This window comes from Equus przewalskii, chromosome X (assembly GCF_037783145.1).
Source record: "Equus przewalskii isolate Varuska chromosome X, EquPr2, whole genome shotgun sequence".
Classification (NCBI taxonomy): domain Eukaryota; kingdom Metazoa; phylum Chordata; class Mammalia; order Perissodactyla; family Equidae; genus Equus; species Equus przewalskii.
In genome coordinates this window covers 121,050,430-121,075,886 of record NC_091863.1, presented here as the reverse complement: position 1 = coordinate 121,075,886, position 25,457 = coordinate 121,050,430, and the positions used below count along the sequence as shown (strand labels likewise).

Genomic DNA, 25,457 nt, shown 5'->3' with positions numbered 1-25,457 from the left:
GGTTTTTGTTTAAATTAAGTTAATGTATATAAAATAGCTAGCACCATGTCTGGCACATTGTAGCCACCCAATAAATTGCAGCTGTAATTAGATATATTAACAGTAATAGTTGTATACAATCTAAAGGACTATGATGAAGATACACTCTTCTTAGAGAGGGAAGTGAAGGTAAACAGTTGGCAATACAGAGAAGTTTCTTGATGCCACTTATTGTCACAAGAATCAGAGAACCGTGAAGAGATCAATCTCCAAGCAGTGGGCCAGCTGAGTAAATCTGAAATGTCATGAATAAGTGGTGTCTCAGGCCTGGGTACAGAGTCAAGGTATCATGACACCTAATGGAACACATGTGCTTGTCATGAACAACATGAGGTAGAAGAGCATGACTCCATCGTGGTACTGAGCTGCACAGAAGTGACACTTTCTCCAGCAGCACACAGCAGGCCATGTGTAGGAGTGAAGGAAGGAGATGATCATATTGATCCTTGCTCAGAGTTTTTCTAGGCACCAAGGAGGACAAGAGATACAAAGGATACTGGTCACAAAAGTAATTGAAGTGTTGGACCATAACGTAAGGATTGACTAAGTAAAGAAGTTGTGGGCGGGGATGGGGGAGGTTCACTGAGAAAATAAAGTACAGCCGTCAAGGGGCTGGAATCAATTTGACAAGGGCAAAGAGCAGGGGTATTAAAAGTACCACAGAGAAAGCAATGGACGAATAGGTGGTTCCAGCATAACTGGGGAGAATTCGGTTGAGAATGTCACCAGTAGTTTCTGGCGACACCAAATGCAATCATGAAAAATACTCTATTTCATAAAGAGAGAGCGAGAGAAAAAGAGAGCACATCTTCACCCTTCCACATCTGAAGACGCTGAAGTTAACTAGTTAGTGCTCTGTAACCAGGGAACAACTGCCCTCTCTGTGGGGTTGCCTGAATCCCAGGCAGTCACTGGGAGGCCTCAAGAGCTATTCAGCACACTTAGTCCTATTTCAGTAGCCAGAACTGTGCTCTGCTTATCAGCTCATCCCCCGCTCCACCCGCCAGTCTGTCTGTCAGCCCAGCCAGACTGACAGAGAGAAGGAAACCCCTGTGGCCTCCACAATGCAATAATGGCCAGAAAGTGTTTGGCTCATGTAAACATCATTTAAAATGTTTATATGGAATTTTAAAGAAAACCAGAGAGGGTCTGAAGAAAAGCAGAATGTAGAGGTGAATACATCTTTGGCTATTACTCTGGTTACAATATTTGTTTATTTTAAAGTAAAAACCTCAAAGTATTTAAAATACCATTGTGGAAGATAATCACATTATATATTTGTAATTATAAAATTTGCTGTGCATTATCAGGGATAAACTCTTTCTTTATACAGAGAGAGAGACACATTTTTTAATAAACAATTGATCAAGTAAAGAAAAGTGGTCTTTCAAATATCAATATGATTCCGGGGCTTTTTTAAAAGTTTTTAGAGGAAAATGCATGGTGGCATGCTTCATCAATTTGAATGGAGTCATCTTCTCTTACTCATACAAGGTTTAATAAAGATATTTAATCAGTGAAAAAAAGAAACATTTATAATTCTCATGTAGACAGTAATGATGTTAAATGTGTATGGCATAAATATATCAACCAAGTCAGTGGAATTTTCAAATTTATTTTCAATCAAAACTTTCTTCAAAAATTACAACTCATAAGACTATATTTCATCAATTACTCATCCATCTTAAAGGAATATAATTTTCCAATGGATAAAATCAAGAATGGAAATTAACCTTGACTGGATCATGTAATATGTATGCCACACAGCACACCGAATAAGCCAGGAAGGGGCAAGTGGCAAAGTCATGCTCCAAAAGAGATCCAGAAACAGGATCAGGCTTCCTGATTCCTTTGGAGTATTTCTAGTGAGTGGCTTTTCTTTTGCCGCACCAGAGCCCTTTTGGCAAGCTCTCACTGCACAGGTATGGGCCCTGGCTTGGGTGAGGTGGTAGGGAAACCAGGCAATGAAAGGAATGAGTCCATTTGCACAGGAGCACACACATCTACACAGGTAAATTGTCCTAGACCAAAGCTGAAGCTCATTCTGTGCACATTCTGTGGTCCCTTCTGAAGACAGAGTGAAGTCAACTGTGTCCATTATTATATTCCCAACACCCTAGACTGTTCCTGGCAGAAAACATATGCTGAATAAATGTTTGGTGAATGAATAAGTGAATGAAGAAACTCGGAGTCCTACCTGACAAAATGCTGATGAGCAGCCAAAGGTTGCTGAACACTTCTCACCCAGCTAATCCTGTTCCTAAAAGACAAACAGGCAAAAAAAGGAAAAAAGGCAAACCCAGATCCATAGAGTAACAAAATAGGATCTAAAAGTGTATCTCTCATTGGTTTTACACTTTTGGGAATTCTGTATGGCACGCTCTCTTAGTCTGAGGCAATAAGGAATACTAAGAAGCAAAAAGTTTCTTACATCCTTCAATATTCTGGCAGAACATTTCAAGTGTCTAATGGTGGAGGAAAAATTGGACCTGGCTCTGAAAAAGATCAGCAATCCAAATCCATCAAATTCCCAATCCCAGTCTTATTCCAATTAAGTCTCTGGATCGTCCATAAAACCTTTTCATGGTCCAGCCAGTGCTGAAATGTCAGCAATTCATTCACTCCCTGTCCCCACTACACCTTGGCTGCACACAAGCTTACAGGAAAGACTGACATCTACATATAACCACTGATTCAAGGCAAGGGAATGATCACTACTAGACTAGAAGGGTCACAGAAGGCAGCATCTGAGCTAACTGCGGAATGGATCCGAAAGACGTGAACTGGCAAACGGAGAAGAAAGGACAACACAGGCAGCAAACAGAGCCTGAGGCAGGACACCAAGGTGGAACATCATGGTATGGTGACATCAAACCGTCCTTACTGCTTCCTAGCATGTGAACTTGGGCCAGTTACTTGACGTCTCTGGGCCCCAGTTTCCTCATCCTGGGAATGAATGGGAATAATAATAGCACCATTTCACGGGGCTGTTGTGAAGATTCACTGAAATAATGGATGGCAAAGTGCCCAGCCTAGTGCCAGATACCAAAGTAAGGTCTCAAAAAATATTTGTAAACAAAGCGTGATAAGAGACAGAAAGGAAAATAGTGGCTCCTGGGGGCTGAGGGAGGGGAGATGGGGAGTTTCTGTTTAATGGTGACAGAGTCTCAGTGTGGGATGATGAAAAACTTCTGGAGATGGAGAGTGGGGATGGTGCACAGCAAGCTGAATGCACTTAATGCCACTCAATTGTATGCTTGAAAAACAGTTAAAATGTAACTTTTATGTTACATGTTTTACCACCACAATAAAAGAAGGCAAAACAAAAACAAGAATAAAGTGTGAGGCTTGTCCAGCAAGCACTACAGTGTGACTGAAATCAAGAACACTTAGGAAGGCAGGCTGGGGCCAGAAGAAGAGCTCCGAACATCAGACTGAGGAAAAGTATGAAGTTGATCTATCCTAGTGCCCTGTGGAGACACTTGAAAGTGCTAGGACTTGAACTGATATTTTACAAAGATATAGTTGATATTGCTATTTTATAATGATCACCTAGGGGTGGATTAGATGGTTAGAAAGAAGTTGAAGCTGAAAGAAGTGCCAGTTAGACTTCTGCTATTTAAAGCGTGGTCGCCAGCCCAGCAGAATTGGTCTTACCTGAAAGCAAATTCTCAGGCTGCCCTAGACCTGAAGAGTCAGAATCCTCATGGTACAAGATCTCTAGGTAACACCTATGCACACTAACCTTTGTGAACCACTGGGTCAGGAGTTCAGCTGGGAGAGGTTAAGGACTTGCAGTAGAACAGTGGTAGCAGAGATGGAGTCATAATCACCAACACTTATGGAACTTACTACATACATGCTAGGTTCTGTGTATTTCAAAAACCATCATTGAATCCTCACAACAGCTTTGTGTGACAGGTGCTATTACTCGCATTTCCCACATGGAATACTATTCAGCCATAAAAAGAAGGAAATCCTGCCATTTGTGACAATATGGATGGACTTTGAGGTCATTATGCTAGGTGAAATAAGTCATACAGAGAAAGACAAATACTCGATGATCTCACTTACACATAGAAACAAACAAAAAAACCTCTCAGAAACAGAGAACAGATTAGTAGTTGCCAGAGGCGGGGGATGGGTGGTGTGGGAAATGGGTGAAAGGAGTCAAAAGATACAAACGTCCAGTTATAAAATAAATAAGTTCCAGGAACATAATGTACATCATGGTAACTATAGTTAACATTACTTTATTGTATCTTTGAAAGTTGCTAAGACAGTAGATCTTAAAAGTTCTCATCACAAAGAAAACAATTTGTAACTTTGTGAGGTGATGGATGTTAACTAGACTTATTGTAGTAAACCTGTCACAATATATACATATACTAAATCATTATGCTGTACTCCTTAAACTTATACAATGTTCTGTGTCAATTATATCTCAATAAAACTGGAAAAAAATTAGAGCTGAAGTAGCTTGTCTGAGGTTACACAATCAGTTCCTGACAGAACTAGAATCAAATCAGTCTCTAAGTATCTACTTCATCATCTCCTTCGTACTGCTCTTCAAACCTCAGGGGATATGAACACTCCCTGTCTTGCTATACTACCTACTTTCTTTCTGTTATTAAACTCCGAGATGATTACTCTGAAAGCTCTCTAAACTATTTTGGAGGCCCAACTGATGTGGAAGAAAATATATAAATAAATGGGGAACTTCCGAGCTTTCTAGCTACCCACTCAGCTACAACCTTTTACATCCTGTCTCCTAGCCCTTGCCTGGGTTGTACATGAAGCGCCTAAGTCATCTGCTTCCTCATCCAAAGTCAGAGTGTCCCTTCCACAACCCTGTCCTCCAGAATCCCGAGGCTGTGCAGGAATCGGGCTGATCAGCAGCAGGGAGGATTTAATGTGTGTTCCTTTCCCTTCCTCATTTACCAACAGAACTCAACATTTCCTTCCCTTGGTTGCAAAAACAGAAGTTCTCCAGAATTAAATTTCCACCATATTATACAATAATCCTCTAAATGGAGTAGAACATCAAATTCTTCATCTTTACCTAGATATTAACAGAGAAAATCCCAGTTATATGACAAAACTCCTCAAGCATGAGCATCATCAATCTATTTCTGCAAATAAAGGTTGCCAAGTTACCTTTCACAGCTCCTCCTTTTCTGCCCTCACTGTGGACCCATCTGATTAGCATCCATGGCCTGACTACAGATCCCACCTCTGCACTGTAGCTCATGCCTACCTGCTCCTGCATATCCTCCATGCCAGAGCTCAAATTCAGGCCTTTCACCTCAATTCCTGCAACTACCTCCTCCTCATTAGTCTCAACTCTTGCCCTGCTCCAGTCCAACCCCACCTAGCAGCCAACACGATCCAATACCCCAACCTAATCCTGTCCCTCCACCTAAAGCCCGCCCCTGGGTCCCCCCCCCGCTAACCCAGATTTATAGAGAGGCTCTGATCTCTGCAGCAAGTAACTTATTTGATTCTCGTCATCTCAGTTTCTCAGGAAAATGAGGTACAGAAAGGTAGCTCAAGTTCACCCAGCTGGTAAGTGTTACATTGGAGATTTGAATCCAGAGAGTTTGGTATTGGAGGTAACAACTTCACTAGACTGCCTTCCATCCCTATGTCACTATTTCCAAGAAGTCTTCCCGGATTTCCCTTAAGTCTTTCCTTTGAAGACCCCTACACAAACTGTACATTAGAAATGTAGGCTTCCTCAGGGCAGAGGAGTCTTACTCTGCTTTCTATACCCTAAAGTATCTAGAACCGTTCTGCATATACACAAATTACTAGATATTTGTTTAATCCAATTAAATGTGCATAAGTACAAAAGATTATACAAAGAATAAGAGAAGAAATGGGAATTTAGAATGCCAAAAATCAAAGGGATGTATTCCCTAGGAGTCCTAGGATTTTAGAGAAGAAATGCTTCCAGAGAAATCCAGCCTATTCAATGTCCAAAGTGAATTTTTCTGTGGGGCTTACCAACCCCATCACGTCTTTAGCCATTTCAAAGGTTAAAATGCTGTTTCTGCACTATCTTTAATGCCCAGGGCTACTTCCACTCCTGACAGTCACAGAAGTTCAGAATCAGTTTGATTTCCACTAAAAGAACAGGGTGTCTCTGCGGTACTTCACTTCCTGGAGATGCAGAATTGATCGGAAGGCTCTGCTGCTTCAATGTGCACATTACCTTTGCTCGCTGCAATAGCTGGACAACAACGAAACCTCACAAATGAACCCTACAGACAGCCAGGTGACAAAACAGAATTTTAAGATTTTAAGTATAATTCAGTCAGCCCGTAGAACTTAGTGTGTTTCATCATCCCCAAAGTATGTCCTCATATTAAACACAGAAACCAATCCTTATAGAAGCCCTAACCCCTGAGATGGAGAAAAGTAGCTTTAATGACAGAAGGTTCATGGGGCCAGTACTTCTGTTTTTCTTCTGGCTGTCCTGTCTGGTGTTATCTTTCCCTGACTGATAGCTTCAATCTCTATTACTAGGGCCAGACATCACTTCACAATGGGAGTGATCTACTGGGGTTTGGAGAGGAATTCCATTTTTTCCAGCTTTATTGAGGTATAATTGACAAATAAAATTGTATATATTTAAGGTGTACAACATGATTATTTGACATACATGTACACAGTGAAACGATTACTACAATCAAGGAAATTGACACCACCATCACCTCATATAATTATCTTCTTTGTGTGTGATCTACTCTCTTAGCAAATTTCAAGTATACAACTAATTATAGCCACATTGCTGTACATTAGATTTCCAGAACTTATTTATCTTATAACTTAACTTAAACTTCATACTCTTAAGACTATTGCTCATGGTCACTACATTTCTAGCTATGCCACCGTACACCAACTTTGATTTTCTATTAACCCATTAAATTTATAATGTTCATTTTAAAAAATCTAGCTGAGAAGTAATAGGAAGCATCAGTAGATTTTTATCATATCTCTTTTTTATATTCTTTTGATTTTCCCTAGACTTAGTCTGAATTCTTTTAGCACTAGGACATATGAAAGCCCCATAATCTGCAAAGCTAAAGCACTGCATGATTCCCAGCGCATCTGTGCAGCGCCTCCTCTGTGCCAGGATTGGCAATGCCAAGCACGGGAACTCAGAGATGAGGATGCATTGTCCTTGCCCTTGTGAAGTTCACAGTAAATACGGGGAGGCATTTAAGTCAATAATTATAATCCCTCAACTAAAAAGGACTTCATAAAGTTAAAACAGTCTATGAATTCCAAAAGACACGTAGAACTGAAAAATATTGCAAACTTTTCAATTTAATAACCAAGAGTATGTTGCTATCCTTCCTCTTTAAAATCCCAAAGAAACTAGGATGGTACTTGCTAGGAATCTGTCTTCAGGCCCCTTGCTATGAGTTCCTTGGAGAGAAAAACATTCTCATTACAATGCTATTTTTATATTTAAACAATAAACCTCTCTTGAGATGGGGCTCAGACTCCAACAAATTTACTGAATTTAGCTTTATAGTAATAGGAAGATAGAAGATTTTTCAAAAAAGTTAAACAAAATAATAACATTAGGTGACATTTATTAAGCACTTACTATATCCCAGGCTCTATTATTATCTTCCCTATTTAACATATGAGGAAAATGAGGTCCAGAAAGGCTAGCTAACTTTCCCAAGGCCACTCTGAGAATCAGTGGCAGCACCCGAGCATTCATTCACTAGCATACTGCCTCTCCGTGACCTAGCATTAGCCCTCTTTCAACTCTCTTGCCCATCTGTGAATGTCATGTGTCATCTCCCAGCTACCCTCCTTCCACTCTCCCCTCCATTCTCCACCTGTGACCTTCCAGCCAACTGGGAATAAGCAGGAACATCTCATATTTCTCCCAACTCTGGTACCCCAGCCCATCCACAAATTACTTTGAAGTTCTGTAGCAATCACATTTATGTCCAATAATCTTTCTGCAATTGATCATGTCCTTGAAACTCACCAAAAATCATAAATATGCTGACAAACTGTCTAAACACATCAATGTCCTTCACTGGAAAACATAGGGGAGTTTGGTTTCTATCCTGGTGAGAGCCCAGTCCCTTGACAGTGATTTGTGAGACACAAGATTTGAATATTTGAGAATCTCTGGTCTATAGCAAAGAGTGACAGTCCAGTGTACTTCAAGACTCTAGACAGCATCAAGGCTGAAGTGCAGCAGCACTAGGACTTTGCAAGCAGTAAGAATCTTGAAGTGCATTCCATCAACTCTTTGCCACCTCTCCGCCCTCCAGTGGTTGGAGATGATGAGTTCCAAGCCCCTAATACAACTCTCTCCTACTCAAGAGCTCTCCCAAGCCCCTTTGGGTGTGTTTTGCTGTCATTATCCAAGCGGACTACGGCATCAAACCAAGGCTAATACTCTTAGACTCACTCAAGACCCAAGAACACATTGCTGAGAATATTGCCCCTTAAGTCTCCTAGAGTCAGATATTTACACAGAAAAACTTCCCTGTCTATCCTTCACACATCATAATTCTGTCCTATTCCAGCTACTCACTGATGCTGTGCAAAACTCAGCTAAAAGAGCTAGCTGTGCATTGCCTCTCTTTCCAGGCTTAGTCAGTGGACACTTTCTTCCCCTATCCTGCTCTTTTCCTCCCCCCTTTTTTATCATCTAGTTCCCATGTTCCAATATTGGTTCATCTCTAAACAAACAAACCCAAGAATTTATCAAAAATGAAGAACGAGAAACTCACAAAGTATAACTGATAGTTCATCTGTAAGAAAAGGAGTAAAGGGAAGATGTTAAAAGGAAAAGGTCAATAGGAGAAAATCCCATATCCTAATATCCTGGTTCTCCTTGCCAGATAGCTCTTAGTAAAAAGCAGACACTCAACTGTAGAAGTAAAGGAATGTTTCCCCTCATCAGATAACATATCTTTCCTGAAGAGTTGTGTGTAAGTCACATTCCATTTATTCATTTGACATTTGATAGACATTTTCTAAGTGTGGACTCTGGCAGACTCTGGGACATAGAGAGATGAAGTTGATATGGACTGCCCTTTGAGAGATCACATTTGTAAATAGATAACTAACCAGAATACAAGGTCAAAAGTGACGAAATTTGAATTCACATAAAGTTCTCTAGAAGCTGAGAGGAGGGAAAAGAGATGACGAGCACAGAGAGAACACAGGAACAAAGGTGCAGAAGCCACATCTGATGTTATAGGTAGCAGGGGAGCATCAAAGTGAAACTAATCATGGTTTTCCTTAAATGCCAGCCCCTGAAATCTGCCAGAGTGAAGTTGAGGGTTCGCTGGGTAGTGAAAAGCTCAGGTTGTCATTCTTAGAACCACAGAGAAAGTAGACCTGAAACTGCCACAGAGCAGAGGAGAGCAAACCATTATCAAAGAAAAGCTATTTTGATCCATCATATTTCAATAGAACTTCAATTTCAATCCACTGAGGAAAACCAATGTGTGTAATCTTGTCTATTAATAAAATTAACGTAAAGCAGTAAAGTACAGCCTCCAAAATTCCAGAAAAGAATTTTTTCCTGTGAGGGGAACCGCTGGCCCCAGAAAGATGGCCTGCTGGTCTTGGGGAGCATTGTCCGCACAGGCCTAGAGGTCCTGGATTGCATGAGGGCCCATGCGCAGGAGCAACTCAGCATCCAGGCTCCCTAGGATAGGTCCCCAGGTCCAGGGCATGTAGGGATAGGCTGAGCCACAGGTGGGAACTTCAGGGGGACACTCCAGCCTGCCAGGGTCCATCCCGCCCCTAAGTTGAATTGCTAATCGAAAAGCTATTCCTTGCCTATACATCTCCCCGGACCTCTCATCTTCCATCCTCACTTTTGTCCAAAAATTGGTATCGAATGAGTGAATAAATGAAGCAATCATGCTTTAATATCAATGAAAGCATTGGAATTTGCAAACTACGTAAAAAATTAGAGTTGAATCAAGATTATCCCCATGCTACCTCATGTCCATTTCCGGATGCCTCCTTCCCTAAAATGCCTATGGCTTTTAGGCTTCCTACAGAGTTATTCCTTTGCTCTCTAAAAACGTTGAGAATTAACTTACCGTTTGACTTGGATTCTACAGATGTGCATAACACTTTAAAAATTCTTCCATTATTACTCATGTAGGGGTAAAACTTTATTGCCCATTATATTATAATTTATAGAAACTAAAGGTTATTCTAGTCACTCACTTAATTCAAATATTTCACAAAAATGGCCAAGATATACAACAACTAAGTAAGAGGCTTACGTTAAACTTTCAAATTTTTACTTATGAGTCTTTACAGGCTCATAAGATAAACATTTGGTATGAGATTGTCCACATTATATCTACCTTATAAGCAATATAAACAGATGCTGACTTATTCAAATTTAAAAATTAGAATTATGTATTAAATAGAATTCTAATATTCATTGAAAAGAAAATTCACTGAAAGTTGATGCTAAAGATTTTTAAATGAATGGGAAAATTACTTTTTACTGTTTCCTTAAAGAGAAGTTAATTTGTCAAACCATACACAAATTCACTTTTCTACAGTGAAAAAGATTGGTTCTCAGAAATATGGAATTGGATTTGGTCCATGACCCAAATGGCTCAACAGATGTTTCTTCAAAAAAAGAAAAATGAAATAACGTATTCTGAAACTCATTTTTTTAACTCTTCTCTGAAGCAACACACCCTCCTGGCTTCCTTGGAAGAGAAGGAGACTCTTCATTTGCCACAGATTCTATGCTGGTCCCCACACTTCCTTTGCAAGGACATGGACTCAGTTGCCAAAGTCCATCCTCTCAAAGTCACTCAGTGGAAAGGGAGAGCGGAAAGATCTCTGGTGAATGTCATCCTTGTTCAGCAGCATGTAACAGCAGAGGGGACTGTGTCAACAAATCTCATTTTCGGTTTTAGGGACTGGGATTGTTTTCCATCATCTCTGCAGCAGAGAAAGTGCTAAGCCTCTAAGATCAGTTTCTGAACCTCCTGGAGATAGGCCAGGAATTTTTGCTACATTCAAACGTGCTCGAGCCTAAATGAGTGCAAACCTTCATGGCCAGTTATCCTAAGAAGTTTGAAGTTGCGATTAACCACTGGTATTCTCTTTGCTCAGAAATGGCTGGTAAATCTTATGCCTGGGCAGTTCAAGAACACTGGGGCCAGAAGCCATTGCTGACATCTAGGAAATGGCCTCACACGAGTAACCCAGACTTCCCTAAAGGTCATTGCTCCCACAGAACACTAACACCAAGGGATGTTAATAGGTATGAAGCAAAAATAAAAATGAAGTGTTCCTTGGTTGGGTAAATTTGGAAAATGCTGTGATAAATAGAGTGAAGCAGATCTCTTGACTACAAGACATCTCAGGGCTTTTCATATGTTCAGGAGCACTGGGTACCTCCAATATGCCTTCAGTGTGCCTTTGCTTTGCTTTACCTCCCATCCTCAAGCATCTTCGACGGCAAGATGCATTTTGCTTATGAATGACAGACAGGAAACTTTTGAAACCTAACAAATATTCAATGAGCTCTGGGATAAAAATACCAGTCTGGGATCCCCCCAAAGATTATGAAGGGTCCAGGAAAGATGAATGTGGTAATTACAGAGGTCGTCTTTAATAGGTTTACTGGTTTCAGTCCAAGGTGCTTCCAAAATGGTCTCCAGCCTAGCCTGCCCGAACACCCGGGACACGCCCCAAAGATAAAGGATTCTCACCTAACCTTTCTTTTAAAGAACAATCACAAGGAGTGCTCGCTTTGGCAGCATATATACTAAAATTGGAACGATACAGAGAAGATTAGCATGGCCCCTGCACAAGGATGACATAAAATTAGTGAAGTGTTCCATAATTTTTTATATGTCAATTATACTTCAATAAAGCTGAAATTAACAAAAAAGAAAACAGAAAAGACTTTTTTCCAACATAAAAAAGGACAATTGTAAAGACTGTGCATTACAAATATACCTCTCCCAGAATTATCTATGTAAAATAATGTTCTCCTTCGTGCAAACAATATGCACCATAAATTAATATGTCCTTGATCCCTAACATCTAAGTAACTTTGAAGCCAGAAACAAGGTAAAATCTGTTCACCAGGTGTACCACCACAGTGGAATTTTGATACTAAGGAAATATTCCCACCATGGAATTTCAAGGCTGCACTGGGGCAATTTGTGTTTCTATTGAGATATTTTCATAAAATGAGCAGCTTGGCATGCAAGATATGTAAGTTCCACGCAATTTTTGACAATATATTTGTGGAACTGACCAGCTGCATACCTGGGAAATGCCCCTTTGAAAGAAATGAGTGAGAATGAGTATAACTGTTACATCATAAGATTTATAAACCTATTTTCCATATTTGTTCACTTTTTCATTACAGAAATATCAGTTCCCAGAGAACCTAAACACCAAATTACATTTATTGCAATAAATAGAGGTTACAGATTTTTTCACACGTCATAGTTCAAAGGAAATATGTAGATTGATTTTTCATTTATGAGAGAATATGATCATAGACATAGCTATATAAGTAGAAAATTAGATGCAATAAAATTAACATTCACGTTCAGTTCTGTTTGCGTTTGTTCTACGAGTTCACGTGCACACACACACACACACACACACACACATATGCATGTGTTTCATTGATCTAATATCTCCAATTGATCAAAACCAGAACATCTTTTCTTTCCTTCACTTGATTTTATAATTCTCTCAAGGAAATGCGTAGACTACTACATTTAGAGTGACCAAGTAGGACCCCTTAAAATAAAATATGATTTGCATTTTAAATCCATAGCTGGTGAAAATCAAGGACATCTGTAAACAGATATTTTTTATTATTTGGGCTACACAATTTCACATGCATTCAATTCACTAGTGTTAAGAATCAACTGTGACTACTTGAATGATGTTACATTTTGACCTGTGCTTTAAACCTGACTGGGCATGTCTTGATTGTATGAATTATTGACTAATTCAGGAGTTATTATTATTTAAAAATGCAGCTCATTACTTAGATTGTCCCCCATCACTTACAACTTGCCGATCAGTTTCAAAACACAGAGGACTCTTATTTCCGTTAGATTACAAGTGCACAGTAAAATATAAAAGTATAAAAAAGTGTAAAAAGTAAAAAGCATCTTCTTACCCAAGAACAAGAGATGAAGAAATTGATGAGTGTTGTCTGTGGATACTGGATAGTCTCTCCAGGTGACCTTCGAAGAGAGAGATGTTTTTAGACGAAAAACAGCCCTTCTAGCAACTCAAGGGATGTCAGTAATCACGTAACCGCACATTTAAAATAACAATGAGAATCTTTTTCAACTACCAAACTTTCCAGGTTAGAACTGACTTTTACATACAGTGCTATGATTCTCATAGCAATGCTATGGGGTGGAGAAACTGGGATTACTCCTCACCCAAGAATGTTCTTCTAGCTTCTGCATGAAGTCAAATTTCCTTAGTCTCCTCCTAATTCCAGCCCCCTTCAATCACCATGGCAGCTTACTTGACCAAAGAGACTGAGCTCTCTGATGCTACCTTGTCCATTGGCCTTGAGACAAGCCTTAGAGATGATGTTAAGGACAACCTCTACACAAACTCTACTTTCTGTACAATTAAAAAGAAACTTTTACTTGTAATCCTTAACTTGGTGTATAGATACAGAAGTGAGTATCGACGTTCAGGAATTTTTTCTAACAGGCGCTATGGACTTGCTTCACATTAGGCAAAGAGTATTCCTGCCTTCTCTGAGAGACACACAATCCTTGAACTATCTGGATGGTACCAATGCTGAAGCCAAATAGCATGGTCTCAAAATGGAAATCTGTTTCTCATGTTTGGCAAATATACCCCAAGTATTTATGAGGCCTGAACACATCTGGGAATCTGGATACATGGGTTTGGATCCAAAAAGATACCACTTTTCTCAAGTTTTTCCAGAGTCACATAGAATGCTCTCTGGTGCATACCATCCTCAGATTCTTCCCCCCTGAGCCCTCTAAAGCTCACTGCCTACTACTCTCTCAGGGCACTTGCCACTTTCTAGGATGCCTGATCACCATTTGAGCCCTTGTCAGTCTCCCCAGCTGGAGTATGAGCACAAGGCCAGAATCTTGTCTCATTCCTCCCTGTCCCCAGCACCTGGCACAGAGTAGGAGCTCAAGGAGCATCCACTGAAGGGAATTGGGGCCACTTCTCAACAGATGACTTCAGTTCACATTAGCCAAAGAGCATCTGCAAGAACCCAGCTGGGTGCCTGCCGTGGCACTCAGGCCCAATGCTTACTTGACTGGTGACTAGCATCCAGGCCTACTTGTATGGCACGGTTCTGACCTCGAGGAAGATCCTCCGACAAGATCTGTCACTTGAAATCATTATGAAGCAAGCAAGAGTGGTAATGCGGACTTTGGAGCACACCTAGTTAGACAGGTTTGGTTTGATTAAATTTACTAAGCTAATTCTATCTTTCCTCATTGCAGATAAGATCAAGTTAGTAAAGTGAAAATACAAGAGGTTTAAGATGTGATCATTCAACAAATACGTATTGAATGTGCTCTTGTATCATGGCCACATGTGTTCTCCTCTTTGCAGCTTTTAAGCATCACTCATGGTAAAATTATCTCAGCCTGTCACCTGAGGCTTTCTATGATATGACCTAACTCACTTTTTCAGCCACATCACTGCTCACATCTTCTGAATTCCAGGAAGTACTCACCAGACACACGCTGTTCATTCCCCCCCACCCAGCCTTTGCTCATGAGAGTCTCCCTGCTTAGAATGCCCTGCCCCACGACTTTACTGATTGAAGTCATATCTGTCTTTCAAGTCACATTCTCTAAAGCGCCTTCTCCAAGAAGTCTTTTCTGAGCCTCTCTCCTGTACCGCGGATGGCACCTGCCCTACTCGGCACTGTATGAAAATCATGTGTTGTCAGTCTCTCCCCTCAGCGAAGGGAACAGGGTTAGTTTCTCTACAATGCATGATTGTCTGAACCCAGCCTGTAAAACTATGAGGAACAAATCACATTCAGCTGGTTGAGCATTGTGTCAAGAGCTTTCTCTTTCTCCAGAGACCCTAGGATTCAGGAAAAGAATGACCTAAGATATAGAAAAAATGTAGGAAAAACTATAGGAGACATGACTTAATATGTACATAGACATCTCTCTTTACATGAAGGCATATTTTAAATGAACCATTTAAAGAGATCTAGTGAATCATTTAAGAATCTGATAGGTAAGTTTTCTCTGTCTTCAGTTCATTTTCAGTTTAAAATATTGAGAGCCAACTGGCGAAACAAACTAAAGAAAATAATATTGGAAATATTGATAGCAGAACTTTCTAAACAGGAAGATCCACATACATAAACTGACAGAAATACTGAATTTGAGTAAAGGACCTAAAAATATTACAGATTGTATTGGAGTATTTTAGGCCACGCCTGTTTTTTTTTTTAAGATTGGCACCTGAGCTAACAACTGCTGCCAATCTTTTTTTTTTTTCCTGCTTTTTCTCCCCGAATCCCCCGAGTACATAGTCGCATATTTTAGCTGTGGGTCCTTCTAGCTGTGGCATGTGGGATGCCGCCTCAGCATGGCCTGATGAGCTGTGCCATGTCTACGCCCAGGATCCGAACCGGTGAAACCCTGGGCCACCAAAGCGGAGCGCGTGAACTTAACCACTCCGCCATGGGCCAGCCCCTAGGCCACTCTTAATCCATATTTATTAAGGTTCGCTCTACTTAACTCCATAGGAAGTTACTGAGGAATCAAGAATTCTGTTTTTAGGACATTGAGTCCTACACTCTGGTTTCTGGACAAATCCAGGTGTCTACAGTGATTTCAAGTGCTTCCATATATTTCTTCAGTTATTCATGTCCCAAATAGTTATCTACTATGGGCAGCGCACTGTGCCAGCTGTTTGTATTGCCATTGTTGTTGCTGTTGCTGTTGTTGTTATCATCATCAGCCCTTAAAGCTAAAAGGTCTACAGAGAAATGATAATTATTATTATTTCAAGGAAGAACTACATAACTGTCAAAACAATTCTCTAAAAATTGAGCAGTTGGAATGTTGAAAAGTAAAAGAATGAAATGGGAAAATCAATGTGGTCAGACAGGCTGGGTTCTCTAACCAAAGATGTTAACATTTTTATTTAATTTGTTAGATAGCTGGGCACTACTGCAAATTTTTGAGATGAGACTAACAAGATCAAACCAACTTTTAGAGACAATGCAGGGAGCTCAAGCAGACAGGCTGAGGAAAGGCTTGAGTTCAGAAAGTAATTGTTGCAGAAGGAAGAGAAGAAAGTTGCAAGAGAGGATGAATTTCAGACATGCTATAAAGAAGGCAGACTAAGATGAGAAGGGACAAAGACTAAGTTAAGAGACAGATGTGATACTACCATTATGGGCCTGCGGGAAGCAGGGGCTGAAATGCTGAAGGTCGCCAGGCCAGAGGTGTTCTTTACTAAAGGGAAATTGGGTTATGGAAGAGTCTGGAGAGGAAATTCACCAGCTTTGGGTTCTCTAGCATGTTTAGACATCAATGAAACACACAAGAAAACACCCCTTCTATTTGACAAGAAGTATCAATTTGACTACAGACATGAGAGAGAGCTGGCCAGATGACTTGGAGTTCGGGTCCTGCTTGGAGAGTCTGTGATTCCACAAGACACGTGCAGAGGGAAAAATTTGAATTCAACTAACCACTGAAGTGCCCTAAGGGAGTGACCCAAGGAGGAAAAGATAAAACCTCAGACACATTCAACTAGAAGGATGGAAGGAGTAAGCAGCATCTAGGAGAGAGAAGAGAGCCAAAGCAAGTGAGGAGGTGAGCAGAGCCGAAGCAGCTTTCCCAACTCGGGACAAAAACGAGGAAGCCCAGGATCAGGAAGGAAAACTGGGAGAGAACGGAAAAAACAGATAAGGACATAATATATTTTGCACAATGTCCAAAAACAACACAACACTCTCGAACTCTATGCCATGTCAATCTGTTCCTTTTGAGGAATAATTTGTTCTTCGTCAATAATATCTTAAGTGCAAGAAGGTTTTGTCAGTGTTCAATTTATCAGCAATGGCATTTACAAAACCATTTGAATTTGCTTTTCTTCCTAGAAACACCTAACCTGGCCGATCTCCCTCCAAGCTCTGCACAAAGCCTATTGCCCAGAAAGGCTTAGCTGGCCTCTGTCACAGGGCAGGCTCTGGACAAAGAAGAGGGATTTGCATAAAGGTGGTCAGCTGAGTACAGCTCCTATTGGAGGCTGCACAGTGTTGAAAGGGCCATTCTCCAACCTGGCAGTGTAATCCTAATGGAGAGCTTTTGTCCCCGAGGCTGTACTGGGCTGCTTTATTCCGCTGACAATCTACAGCGAAAGAATGAATGAACCGCCTCCTTTTAGTAAAGCAAAGGCAGCTGGCCCACAGGCCTGACAGCTTACCCAATAAGAGGCAGGACAATTGTCAGCCTCAGACCTAAAAGGTGCTCCGTAAGAGAGTGCCCACTGCTAGTGCTCCTGGCTGCATGCTGGGCGCTCACCACTCAAGACAAAGGTCCTGGAGCCCAACCTCTACAGAGGGAAGGGGCTGTGAGAGCTGGGCGCTCTAGCAAAGCCACTCTCTACAATACTCCCTAAAGAGATCAAAAACCTTTCATCCCTACGGAGTCCCTCAGACACTTTTGTAGAACCCTATAATCATTTCCCATTAGAATGCTGGGAGAGAGCCAGGCTTCTCGTTTCTTTTGCGATTTCATTTTTTAAAAGAAATTTATCTTAGTTTTCCTCTTTTTGAGGGTGTTAAATTTATAAAATAGAACAGAGAAACAACGCAAACGTAATTCTACAGTTCAGAGCCAAATATTGCCACTTCAGATTATTTCTTTCCAGTCTTTTTTATGTAGCTGTGAAAATTCTGTAAGTACGGTTTGTCCTCAGAGCAAGTCTACCTGATCCCTATTTTTCAACTAAGCAATGAGCCCTTTAGGAGTTAGGTGGTTTCTCCTTATTTTGACTACCTTCCTTTAAGGTAATCCCTCAGCCTAATCCCCAAGTGTCATGATTCCTATTCCACTCTTCCATGTACCCTAGGCTGCCTTATCCAAAAAAGCAGAGAAATTCTCTCCCAGAATCTGTTGAGCAATTTTTTTAAAAAGGAGCCATGTCCACTAATCAAAACTCATATGCAACAAAAATAATTTAAGATCAATATATGAATTATATGCCAATACACAAGAAAGATCAAAAAGATATATATACCACTTTAGTAAAAATGTTCTCAATTCATTAGCCACACAGTTCTCAAATTAGGAAGAGGGGCCAATTCATTTCCCGAATGAAACACTTTGGACCTCCTCACTTAAAACGATCTCCCTAATTGTTGCTGACTCTTGGCTGTACCCACGCCAGACCTGCTCCTCTGTGCCCCACCCTCAGCCCCCACTCTCCCACAGTTCCTTTTCTCAATGCTGATGGTTAAGACATAGGCACATTAAAGTGAAGCTCTGCAAATGCCCTCGCTGACAGTTACAATATCCTCCCTGCTCGATACACATCAAATAAACTCTGCGATCACATATGTTGGAATGTTACATGAAAGGTTCCAACTTGTTTCCTGTGAAATGCACAGAAAAATGAAACAGCTCTCACTGAGAGTTTCCAGATTCTTCATGTTGATTGACTTTGTTTGTGAATTTCACCTCAAAGTACAATCATTTTGTGCTGACAGATATTTCAATTTCCCAGTCCAGCTCCTGCCTGTTACTTTAAAGCTTTCTCATTTCAAAGCACTATGTAGTCCATGCCATACAGCACAGTTCACACCTAGATTTCTTGAGAAGATCAGCAGACAGAGCTGATACTAGAGAAGATCAAGAATAAACAGGCTTTACTAAGTCCTGTCTGCAGAGTACCCAGGAGTGTTTCAAAGTGGGCTTGACACAGCCTGAGGAGGAGAGTGAAGCTTCCACAACTTATTGCCTATACTAAGGGGTATATTTATTGATTTCTATGAGGAAACAACCGACTTACAAGTTCATTCTCCCAAATGAGAGACCTGAAGTTAGAGGCTAGCAAGCCGAAGAAATATACTTGCTTTAATCCACAATTTAAAAATTATTAATCCAATGGCTTAAATAGGGGAGGTTGCAAAACTAGTGGAAATCAACAATATTCTTGAAGTCAGAACGCTTGGGATCTTGTCCCAACTCTGCACTAGCTGTGTGACCTTAGGCAAATCACCTGGCCTCTCTGAGCACCTGTAAAATGGTGCTAAGCCCTGACCTCCTGACCCCATGTGGTCACTCTCAGGAGGATGCCATACCATAAAGGACGGGAAGTTCCATGGAAAGTCTAAAGTGCATTGCACACTTGTGTATTTGGTGAGTATCTCAAATGATAAGGTTCACCGTAACAAGGAGACAAAAAGCAGGAAGATACCGGGAATTCAGCACCTCTTGGATGACTTTCTCCTGAAAAGCAACTGCATTCATGAATTCAAAAAATGTTGCAGCAAGTAAAATATACATTGTCAAAAAATAAAAACAAAAAGGGAAAATCTTGGAACGTTATGTGCATACATATATTTTATTTAAATATCAATGCAGAGAGATGAATACTAATCATATTCATGAATTTATGCTTTCATTTCCAAAGCTAAATATTAGCTTTATTAGTGTGTCTTGATCTCAGGAATTAGCATATGAAAGGCTGACTGCTCTTGGCTCCCTGCTCTCCCAGAGGTACAACTTGGATATTTAAATATGGGGTACATTTATTAGTGGGCATGAACACTCTATAATCAAAGGACAGTCAGTTACTTAAACAATGTCCTTAATTGTTAGAAACAGAATCAGAAGAAAAACTCATCAACCTCCAAAGCATCCTTCCCTACTGGGACATTAGCTAGACTCAAGTCAGCACACATACTCCATAAATACTGATTAAATAATACAAACAATCCTCCATTTCTCACCAACAACATTTGTAAGTCAATTTAATATTTATGTAGTATTTGGGAAAAGTCTCACAGAAATCTTAAGCTCTCGATAAAGGGCAAAAGGAAAACGTAAAGTTTCTTTGCAGAATGAAAACTGGGAGGCCTGCTTCAAAGGCAGTTTATGTGCTCTATAAAAAAAACTAACATTGGGCCAGCCTGGTGGCGCAGCGGTTAAGTTTGCACGTTCCGCTTCAGCGGCCGGAGTTCTCAGGTTCAGATCCCGGTTGTGGACATGGCACCACTTGGCAAGCCATGCTGTGGCAGATGTCCCACATATAAAGTAGAGGAAGATGGGCACGGATGTTAGCTCAGGGCCAGTCTTCCTCAGCAAAAAGAGGAGGATTGGCAGCAGTTAGCTCAGGGCTAATCTTCCTCAAAGAAAAAAACAAACCCTAACAATTATTTTGTTTTGTCTTTCTAGAGACTGATACTCTAACATTATCAACTTGAAAACCCAGGAGGAAGCTTTGTCACACATAGCTTGCACCTATGGACATTCAGACATAGCATAAGTCACACAGGCAGGACAGGAGACAGAGCAGCTTTTTGTAGCTGGAGCAGGTATGCATGACTCAGTTTCTCCACACCAGAGCCATAAACAGGTGCCAAGAGTCCACAGAAGTCTGCCAAAGGGAAACCTCAGCGACTCTGGGTCTTTATTTCCAGCCCAGACTGCTCCCTTGAGTTCTGGCCCTGAATGCATTTCCAGTGGCTTCCTACATGTCCTACTGGTACCTCACACTCAGGTCCAAAACTAAACTTGCCCAAACTGCTGCTGCTTCAGTGCCCCCATCTCAGTAAGTGGAACTAGTCATATAACCCAGAAAACTGTGGAGTCATTATTAACAGCTCCCTCTTCTTCATTCTCCCCCAAATTGAACCCATTCCAGCAAGTCCTAATGAGTCTACCTACAAATCAGATGTGGTATCTGGAATCACACACTTTCTTAAAACCCTGTCATGGCCCCTCCTATCCAAGAAATGAAAGGCAGCTCCTCAAACTGACCCAACCACCAGATGCTGGCTCCCCACTCCTCCTCCTCCAAGGGCCTCAGGAGTAGCCACCCTCACTCTGTCACCTCCTGCTTTGGAAAACACCATACTTCTTCCCTCCTCCTTGACTTTGTTCATATATGCCCTTCCCTCTTTCCTTCTCCTTCTAGTGATATGAAACATCCTTCAAAGCCTAATCTAAATCCTCCTCTTTGAGGAAGATGTGTAGAGGCCCAACCATCCAGGGTAAATCAGTTACTCCTTCCTCTGCGCTACCAAGGACGCTTAGTCACATATTCAAGCACAACACAAGCACTTCGGGATATAATCATTTGTCTCCAAGTCTTTCATTTGTTTCCAAGTTTTTCCACCCCACTGGCCTGTGAGCTCCCTGAACGCAGTACCCATATCTTATTCCCACTGGCTTTTCCCCAAGCCCCAGCGCCAAGAGTGCCTGTAACAATGTGAATGTGTGTTGAATGAAATTTGAGTGGAGGCTAAAACTAGAAGAATGATATTTTTATCACAACTTTTTGTTTTACCACCATTAGCCATCTGCTTTCCCCACAACCATGATTACCACATCAACCTAAACAGCTTTCAGTTAATTTAAGAGGAGTTGGAGGATTTTTAGTCCATTTCATTCTCATCACTCAAAAATCTGGGTACCTGTGAACTGCTGTGCAAACAGATTTGGACACAATGGTCTTGACTCGCTGGGGGGAAGGAGAGAAGGGACAGCTGCTACCGCTGCTCTTGGCAGATGGAAGAAGGGTCCAGTTTCCTCCCCTCCCCTCAAGTGCCAGGCTTGCCATGCTCGCCAGGCTCAGAGGCAAGATATCTCTGTGCAATGACGGACTGACGTGGGGGTACCCAGGCCTTCTCATCACTAAGTCCAAGGCCTCTCCAACCAGGCCACATTGGCCCAAGTACTTTCAAACTCATGAGTCAAGTGCTTTCCACCTATTCCCTGGAGCTTAATGGAAAGGATCCTCTTTCGATGCTTTGGTGTGGCCACGCCTCAATACTCCCTTTTCTTCTAGAACAGGCAGAGAAATAAGCAAAACAAGCTATGTACTTCAGACACAACTGAACTATTTTCTTTTCTAGAGCAGACACATCAGTTGGCAATATTTATTTCTGAATGTGATCATTGTTAATGCCTTCTGGAGTGATTAAAATAAACTAGCTACCTACTTGACTACAGAAGTGTTTAATTTTATAAAACAGGAGGAATTTTACGATTACATTTTCTCCTTTGTATAGCTGCAGCTCTGGGCGAAAGAAGAAGGACCCTGTTAAGAGGTCCTGCCATTGTCTGGGATGGACTTTCAGCCTGAGAATCTCTTTCTGCTATGATATTCAGAGTTAAGTGACTAACTTCAAAATAAGGGCAAATAAGGAGGCCCAAATCAGGAGTTCATTCTGTTAAGAACAACAAGGAGAAATTTATTAGCATGTTATTTTACTTACCTATGAAGATACATCATATGTGAAAATCTTTCTCAGAACTGTTTAAAAATGTATTTTCCTGGGGCCAGCCCGGTGGCTCAGCAGTTAAGTGCGCATGTTCCACTTTGGTGGCCCGGGGTTCACCAGTTCGGATCCCGGGTGCGGACATGGCACAGCTTGGTAAGCCATGCTGTGGCAGGCATCCCACATATAAAGTAGAGGAAGATGGGCATGGATGTTAACTCAGGGCCAGTCTTCCTCAGCAAAAAGGAGGATTGGCGGCAGATGTTAGCTCAGGGCTAATCTTCCTCAAAAATATATATATATATATATATATATTTTTTTTTCCTGATGACTACATTCAAAAGGAAAGGACCGAAAAGAGAACCATTCAGGAGTGAAATAAGCAGCCAAGATGAGAAAAACCAAGTGTCCCTCCTGGGGTCATCACACCTCCCCTCTGGCCTCACTCACCACCCAAGGTCCCCAGTCGCAGGGAACCACACCTCAAGCCACTGAGCTATACAAGCAAAGAGCCGTCTTCATTTTAATTCCATTACACATATAATAACTCCAGTTGGCCAAGCCAGACCCCTGGATGATTCACTGGCCCGCTTGCTCACACTGCTCTCCCAATAGCAGGCAGTTAGCACTCTGGGGCTCTTCATCTGCCATTTTAAGTTAAAAAAGAAAAAAACACACTCCTTTGAGGGGTTGATGACCATATAAAAATTTGATCCTCTTACTTTGTTTTGTTTAAAGAAATAAGTTGAAAAATAATAAGGCAAAATTTCCCTAATTAATCTAATGAAAATTATTCTTGTTTTCAGATTCCTTCTTCATGTTCGGGGTCAGAGAAATTAGTCATCTACTCCTAAATCAGCTCCAGAAAAACGGCAGGGAAACTACACCTTGCCCTCTGCCTTTTCTCTCTTCTCTTTTTCTCTCCCGGCCTTGCCAGATTTCACAACTATCTATTCTCTCCTCTTTCAGGTTTTGCTTCCACCTGAAAAAGAGCAAAATTCCTTGAAATATTAAAAATACTAGCTTCTCCTACTTTGCTCACAACCTCTGAATCACTGGGCACCTTTAACGGCGCTTCTCTAGTTCGCTAGACACTAACCTCGCCGTCAACATCCGCCGCAGCAGCATCTAGGCGTTCGTGTTTTAAAATATTTAAGAACTGATCACGTTTCACGACCATTTCTTTTTTCTTTTGAATATTTTCATCTTAAAACCCCTAGCGCATGGTTTCATGGTAATTTTACTTTCAGACTTATAAACTATGTCACTATTTACAAGCAGAATCTGAATTTATAGAATGAAGCTAGTACATGTTTGCCAGTAACAAGGTAAAATTAAGGACCACCGGTAAAATACCTCATTAAATTTTTACAGCTATACATTAAGTTTATCTGGTCCAATTATTAAATAAAAACTCCATTTCTCAAATTCATAGGACAGTTAAAAGCCACAACCGTGCCCCAATCAGGTCAAGAGCATGCCATTCTTTCTCTTGTTGATAGAAAAAGATTTGAAAGCTTTCTGAGTTCCTTCCTTCTCTCAGTCAATTTGGCTATATTCCTCAAAGAAACAACGGTTTCACAAACATCAATTTAAGCACAAAACCACTTTAACTTAAGTTGTTCTACCAACCATAAAAGCTTTTCCTCAAACTGTATTGTTTACTTTGGAGGGTTCTCTTTGCTTACGGCTATAAGCTCATTTGTTTATGTTTACCTAAGTTTCGATCACGTCCACCCCAGCTTTTTGGATACATACGCGTGGCTTCAGTGTTTACGTTGTTACCACGCCATTTTACAAGAATGCGTTGTCAGGAGTAGCTAAGAGCTCTACGCTCTCGGTCTCGTTGTGCCCACATACACATCCCAATGCAAATAACTTATCATTCCAAGAAAACACAAAAACAAAAACAAAATACAAAACACACAAAAACCTCAAGTGGAGCCTTTGAAAATCCACCCTTGCGACGCAGCCTTCAAAATCGGAAGTCCTATGATCTCACAGTCCACCAACAGCTCCGTCTAGCCCCTCGCTTTCCATCCCTCCTCACCCGTGCTGACAGAGGCCCGTCTGGCCTCCCTGCCCAGAAGAGCCTCTGGTTTTGCCACTGGCTCACTCTCCTCAACAATCTGTTTCTCAGGTTTGGGGGATGCTGGGAACGTTCTCGAAATTTCCCGAAGAGTCTAAGAGTGACCCCCTGCAGTGCCACTCGCAATGGCGTCCCTCTGAAGGCCTCAGAACACCAGGCTTCCCACTGGCGGCCCCCACGGTCCTCTCCTCCCCACCCAACCGCCCTCCCCTCCGGGGGTTCTGACGAACACAAAGCCCCCCAGGGAGACGTCTCTCAGAGGGGCTACTGAAGGCACCTCACCCGCAGCAGGGGCCAAAATGGCACGGAGCCACCCGAGGCCTTTTCTCTCAGATGAGCCCTCACCTGCCGTGGCCCAGCCCGCCTGCACTCGCCCTCTCAGAAGCCTCCACGGCTGGCAGGGAGCCTGGAGACCAGGGGTTTATAGGAGGGGGCGCCCTGAAGCTCCTCCTCGGGCCCCCCCCCCACCCCCGCCTGCTGGAAGCCTCTAACGGTTTCTGAGGGAAGAGTTCTCTGCTTCCTTAGACGACGACACCACCAAGGGCTGGAGGCTCCCAGGGTGCAAAGCGGGCGGCGCCGAGCATTTCCGCCTAGACCCTGAGGTGTCGGCGTCCCACAGCACAGGCGACGCCACGCAGCCAGCCGTGTGCTTGCGGAGACAACGTTACGCTGCAGGCCAAGCCCTCTGCCGCGGCTGAACCCCAACACGTTCGCTGAGCAGAGCCTGACGACGGGTGTGGAGCCAGGAGATGGGGGTCCTTTGAGTCCAGTGGGGGCTCCATTGTGGAGCTAAAGAAGCTCAGATACCTCCTAATCAAAATGGCAGTT

At 41.8% G+C, this 25,457-nt stretch overlaps 1 protein-coding gene and 1 non-coding gene across 13 annotated transcripts in view; one reads left to right on the top strand and one right to left on the bottom strand.

Annotated features, from left to right (window-relative positions):
- The window catches only part of PASD1 (PAS domain containing repressor 1), a 97,785-nt gene extending 72,565 nt beyond the window's left edge, over positions 1–25,220 (bottom strand). For 6 of the 12 annotated variants that reach the window (XM_070604018.1, XM_070604019.1, XM_070604023.1 and 3 more), the window contains exons 1-2: positions 24,975–25,197; positions 13,223–13,289 (exon numbers count right to left, since the gene is read on the bottom strand). The gene's annotated coding sequence lies outside the window, so the exon portion shown is untranslated. Of the gene's footprint in view, positions 1–2,236; positions 2,300–13,222; positions 13,290–24,473; positions 24,598–24,974 lie in introns of those variants that run through there. The other 6 variants (XM_070604017.1, XM_070604022.1, XM_070604025.1 and 3 more) reach the window with 4 other exon arrangements.
- Positions 11,816–11,921, top strand: LOC139081215 (U6 spliceosomal RNA). Its single transcript, XR_011536338.1, has one exon. It is a non-coding gene; the product is annotated as a U6 spliceosomal RNA (small nuclear RNA).
- Positions 25,221–25,457: the final 237 nt, after the last annotated feature.